Source organism: Morone saxatilis, unplaced genomic scaffold (assembly GCF_004916995.1).
Source record: "Morone saxatilis isolate NCDOM2014 unplaced genomic scaffold, NCSU_SB_2.0 Contig12, whole genome shotgun sequence".
Classification (NCBI taxonomy): domain Eukaryota; kingdom Metazoa; phylum Chordata; class Actinopteri; family Moronidae; genus Morone; species Morone saxatilis.
The window spans coordinates 14,296,780-14,303,203 of record NW_023339674.1 but is presented as its reverse complement, the minus strand read 5'-3'; the positions used below and the strand labels follow the sequence as shown (position 1 = coordinate 14,303,203).

At 43.3% G+C, this 6,424-nt stretch overlaps 1 protein-coding gene across 1 annotated transcript in view; it reads left to right on the top strand.

Moving 5' to 3' along the window:
• insrb (insulin receptor b) overlaps positions 1-6,424 on the top strand; it is a 59,617-nt gene that overhangs the window by 1,086 nt on the left and 52,107 nt on the right. The window lies entirely within an intron of this gene.

Below are 6,424 nucleotides of genomic sequence, written 5' to 3'. Positions count from 1 at the left end.
GCTGCTGCTGCGTTTTTGCTTTAACATTTTATTTTTTTATCAATGGATTTAGGGTTTTGGTTGTAATAATAAAACAGCGTGGTAATCTAAACAAGTCCCCGTGATGCTTGGCAGAGAGGAGCTGGAGATAATGAGCCCGCTGTAAAAGAGGCTAAAGACTCGGCCTTGAAGACATCAGCGGAGTGATTATGTGCAGCATGGGTTTTTTGTTTTGCAGTGGTTGGAGTATTGTAGGCTGCTGTTGCGTTAAAGCGTTCAATATAGTGGAGGAGAAAAAACACGGGATCAGTTTATTTATCTTCTTTATAGGCAGTTCAGCCACAATCTGTATTGAAAATAAAGTAAATTACATCCGATTTATCCACTGTTATAGAAATAAATGAATTCTTCCAGCGATAAAAATGACTTTATTACATTTTTTAGGTTTTCTCTTTAATTATGGACAGATAAGTCAGACCTTTCTCACTTCTAGAGGACATTTGACCAGGTGGATACGTTACTAGTGTAGTGTTGTCTTAGTCTGAATGAATGAATCTCTCAATGAAAAAACCTTTTCATTGGAGATGAACAATGGCTGGAATGGCACGTGGCCAACCTGAAATTAATTAATGCTGGTTTGACTTGTTTATCAGTGGTTAACCTTTGGCCTACATTTGTACTTCTCGGATTGGGTGTTGAGGTTTTTTAGATGATGTGGGCTTCACAAGTCTTCAGCGTGTCCCAGGGACACAACACGGAGTGCACGTGCATAGAAGGCGAGTGAGCATCTACATCAGTTCACAGTGACGAGTCCCTTAATGAAACCATTAAACAATAGTGTTTGCTATTCTTTGTCCTAATTCAGGAACATTGTGGATCTCCCAGACTTGTTTGTTTCTATCTTTAAAATTGGCTTCCCAGTGGCCCAGGTTCAAAGGAAACGTTCTGGCTGCCTTTACACAGGTCATGTATGCAGACCAGACCAGAGGCCCCCTGAAAGGGGGTCTTATGAGAAGGGGCTGCTGGTACCCCTCCTTCCTCTTCTTCTTTCTTTCTCTGTCTCTCTCAGGGAGTGGGTAACATCTCATTGGCTGTTTCTGGTTCCTGATTTACCTCAATTCTCTGGGAAGTGGACCATATTTGGCACTGTGGAGATGTTTACGCCTAAAGGGGGGTGGGGCAAACAACAAAAATACTTGAGAATATTTCATTCTGGAATGCACACGCTGCCTGACATCTTCACCTCCGTCCTGGGGAAAGGGGGAGCAGTATTGATGTATAAACACGCTGCGGCGTTGATCCGCCGACTGCACTCTAGATAACGCGAATAAGTGTCTTTTTAGCGGCTGGTGTTCGCGTTGGTTTTTTGATCGGCTGTTTGTCGTAGGTTATCAGGCAAACAGTTTCTGAAGTAACCGCTGAGCTGTCTCCTGGTTTAACTCAGCGAAAAAACAAGTTGTTTGCAACTGGGAGCTTGCCCCCCTTCTTGGTTCCTCTCAGGCTTGGTGATGAGCACAGCTCTGTTGGAAAGGGGGTAGTGTGTATGTGCGTTACTATATACTTTCTTGTTATATATATGCTTCTGCACGCTGCTTAAATCAAGTCTGTCACACGAGTCTGCGAAGCCCAAAGGATCTCCCCACTATGACAATCGGAATTCCAAGTCCAAAGCAGTCTCCTTTTTATTCGGGGAGAACAGTTGAATAGTTGTTTTTTCAGTGTAATGTTTGATGAATTTGTTAATATCAGGGCGAGAAGAAGAGGATGCCCCCGTGTTGTGTGTGAAGTTTTGTGTAGCCACATTTTGGACACTCAAGGGTCACTCTTCACTGAAGTGCACACGGTGCATTTTTCCGACGCCAATGCCGTGGCATGTGCCTGGTGGAAAATGTGTTTGAAGTGGCCAACCATGTAAAAAGGTGGCCCCTGGACAAAACGCAAAATGCCATGCGACCACTAGTAGAATAAAAAACTGTTACCTAAACCGTTCCACCATAACGATACTATCCAAAACTGTGTTTGTAATCTAATGCCCTCTGTGTGTGTGGTGTGTCTGTGGTGGGTTTTGGCATTGGCTAAACCCCACTTGGCGTGACATCGGGAGTCCCTAATTTGCGGGTGAGAATGTAGAGTAAGGTGGGTGTGCTGTGTGCGGATGGGTTATGTGCAAAAACTAGACACCCCTATATACATCCCTCCTCCTCCTCCTCCTCCTCCTCCTCCTCCTCCTCCTTTTCTCATTCCTGCTGCCAAATTAAGTGTCAAACAGACAGGGAAGGCGGGTGGATGGCCCACATTTCTCCTATACAGGTCCACATTATGGTACAGTACGCTCCAGTATGTGCTCTGTTATTCCTTTCTATGCTCCACTCCGATACAAACCTCGTCCCCTTTCCCCCCCGGGCTCATTAGCGTGTGATTCGGTTGTTATTGTAATTAAGAGCTCCTGTACAGCCAGTAAGAGCACTGAGCTGTCTGCTAATGGGTGGTCCTCAGTGGGAGGGTGGGCTATAGAGGAGTCACAGTCATTGTCCACCAAACCCCCCAACCAGACAATGTGTACCAGGTTTTTTCTTTACTACGGTGTCCGTTTATGTAAGTCAAAATGTAAACTAAAATAGCAGTTTACCCAATAGTCTTTGTGTCAGAGCATTTTATTTGACAATTTTCATTCTTTAAATGACAAAAAATGAAACATTGTGCAGCAGGTGTTTTCCTTTGACTAAATACCGTCTGTCACATATTCTCCCCTCATATATCCACTGATAGGCTCAGTTTATTGAGTGTTTTTATATTGAAGGGGAACAACCTTATTGTGTTTGTGGCCCGTAGGTAGAAACTCTCCCCCTTCCTCTCTCCCCCATGTTAGTCTGTATATGTGTGTGTGTGTGTGCGCCTGTTGCTTGTCATGTAACAGTGGTCCATAGCGGCCCTCCATTCATGCATGTGATCACCAACCGTCCTGTAGGTCCCTTACGTCACTCTGCGTTCCTGCCTGGGCTCAGGTTACACTTTCACCCCACTCTCTCCCCTCCCATAATTTTTCTGCCCCCGTTCACCCCTTCTTCTTCTCCTCTTTTGCCCGCCACCCGTTTCCCCTCTGACTCAATCTCCCTCTGTCTCCCTATTCGCGCGCTCTCTGCCTCTCCCGTGTCCCCCTGCTCCTAAACTGGGGAGGAGAGAGGGAGGAGATGGCTCATTATTTTAAAGACACAGTGGCTCTTGCAGGCCCCCCCCCCGACTACATAGCAACCCCTCCTCCCCTCTACTCCTTTACCCTCCCTCCTTCTCCTCCCCTCTTCCCCATCTGCCCCCCGATGACCCACACCTCCCCTCCACCCCTCTCTCTCTCTCTCTCTCTCTCTCTCGGCCCTGTCAGTCGAAAACAAGACTCCATTTTGCGGAGGGAGCTGCCAGCAGCACCATCTACTGCTTCCCCTCATGGCCCACTAACATTTCTTTGTGTCAATAAAGCTTCTCCAACAGGAGACGTGACATATGTGCTAGCCTGTTAGCATGCTGTGTGAGGACAAAGACCTCACTTCTAGTAACATATTTCTTACCTGCAGTGGGGAAAAAAACATTAATGTGAAAAGGTCATGTTTGTGTCCTCTTGGTGTGTCTTGAAGATCACTGTGGGCCAAGGTGAGTTGCACCCTGGCCCCGCTGGTGTTGTGTAATGTAGTTTGTTATGTTGTCGTGTTGCACAATAGGTATCCGGTTAGTGCTGCAGGCTGACAGCGAGTGGGTGGCCTGTAGGCCTGTTTGATGTGTCCAGGAGATAAGGCAGGAGGGGCAGAGAGGTGTAAGGTTGCTGTTATCACTGGGAATAACACCAACTGCCACATAGTGGAGGAAGAAGTTTGTTTTGCGTTATGGTTTCTGATACAGTATGTGTCTAAGAAAGAGGGTGCGGCCAAGGCATACTGGCTAGCTTGTGTGAATGAGTAGCTGTTGTTGTTTCATACTCAGCTTTATCTGATGAGATGCTTAACAGCTGAAATGGATTTATTGTCGTATTTTATGAGTTGTTTTTGGCTGCTGGGAAGGGTGGCTGCGAGCGGTATTGAGCAAAAATGAGCTTCGGCCACGTCCACACTCAACGAGTACTTGTGCCCATGTTTTGCTGTCTGATCAGTTCGACGAGTAAAAAATAAATTTTCAGTGCAACGAAAAGTGCGAAGTGCTTTATTTCATTTTAGATTTATAATATATTTTGTCACTTTATTACAGAGCTGCTGCTGTTTAGAGAGAGATTTATGGCCTACTTTTGCAGAAACGAAAGGCTAGTTTAAACTTCCAGAAAAATTTCCGGCTCCATCAGAGTCGAAGCTCTGCTGCGTTGTCCTGGGAGTGGAGATAAAAAGTTTTTCAGTCAAACTGGGGGCACTGACCCTGGGATCTGTGTCAAGTAAAAGTCTTGCATCACTTATATATGATGTGTTTGTATTCTGATATATTGGTGAGTTTCTTCCTTGTGTGCACTGCTGCTTACACATTGCTATGGACAGCTGTTGCCTTTTTATGTATGTTTGTTCAGTTGTGGGGATGCAGTGCAACCTGACCTTGCTCTGGTTTGGTTCCTCCAGTTGATAGTGGGCCACTATGACAAATATGAACACATTTGGATTGTCCAGTCAGCTACTGGCTGACCAGTGTAAAACTGAATAATAACAGGATGGCTGCACCTCGCTTTCTATCACATAGTACAGTTCAGCACTACTGTTTAATACCTCACTTGGACAATTCCCTTTTATCTTAGAAGTGTTGTCACCATGTCAAAAGATGCTTATGTTTCGTCACTCTTTTGTCAGGTGTCCTATGCAGCCAAATAACAAGATTTTGACATTTAATCTCGCTATCATTTGTATATTTTTCTTCAATTAAAATGCTTTTGGATGACAAGTACAGTGAATTGTAAAGCTATTTATTCTGTTTTATTTATTTTACTTTATCAATCCCATTCAGAGAAAATAAAATCAACATACGCATGCTGAAAATAATACGCAAGGACAAGGTAATAAGAAGAGGCTATTAGCTGGCCCTTCTGACCTTTAGATATCTTAGTTTGACTTTCTCCATGTCTGAACAGCTCACCCCTATTGCCAACATGCTGTTGTTGTAAACAACACAATTTTATTTGGCAGTGTGGTGATTACAAGCTTTATTGGCTCATATCCATTACAAGAAGTCACTTAAACCATTTCATTGATGTGCTGCTGGTCAGAGTTTGTTCCTGGATTGTTGACATGTTTGTCTCGCTAACCATTAACAGAATTGGAAGTTAATAGGTAGCTTACACCTGGGAAATGATGAGGGCCAATAACAACTCAATGGAACCAAGCAGTCCACTGCAATGAATTTAGACTTTTTGTTTTTTTTAATATACATGTTGTATTGGGATTGATTTTTTTTTTTCAGAGCGTAATAAATGGGGGAAAGAAGCAAAAGGTGGCAAGCAGATGGGGTTCACACCACTAAGAGGCTTGGAGGACACTTTAAGAGTGTGATTAGCAGGTGTGCGTCTGTATCATCGATCTAAAAGCAGCAGACTAGATGGAGACCATTAGATCGCTTCTGTGATCTTATTTTCCCCTTCATGCACAAGCTCAGTCCCCTTTTCTGTGTTTTTGTTTTTACAAATGGAACTTATTATTGGAGACAGATATTCAAATTCGATTAACATAATGGTTTTAATATTGAGTTTGATTAGTTTCCTACTTATTAGTAGTCAGTGTCCAAAATGAACACCCACAAAGTTCCAAATTTTGGGTTTGGCCAAAAAATAAATGGGGTCACGACACAGATTAAATATAGTGTTCTAGCATGTGGTAGTTTGGTTGATACAGTACATGCATAGTTAAATCGTGTGAACAAATGAGTATTCTGTGTCTTACCCCCTACCAGTGTGTTTAATGAGTATGTTAACTGAATGTAGATTGGGTGGGTCGACACTGTAGAATTTTTGTGTGCATTCATGCAGATGTACACTCTCACATTAACACCTTGTTCTAACATCACCCGTAGTGTCACTGTGTCAGGCAGCAAATCATATCTCTTCCACTTTAACTGCATGTCTGAAAAAAATCCCACCTATATGATCATCCCTGATTCCTGATGTTTTTAGTGAAGACAATTCAAATGTTAAAATAAAGACAAAGTTTGGCAGGATAACTGATCGTGTGTGAGCAGTATTGTCCCTCTGTGTTCTTTTGGTAACTTTGGATAAAATGAAATTAGTTTATCATTTAAACTACGTGGCATCCTTAGTAGTTTTCCTTTAACTGCAGAGGAGTACATTGGAAATGTGCATCTTATTATTTGTAGCAAGCAACAGCAGCATTCCTTTTCTCTCTGTACATCTCCTTAAGTAACTGTCCCCTAATGAATTCTCCACTCCTCTGATGTGTGTCTGTGTGTGAATAAGTGTGTGTGTGTGTTTGTG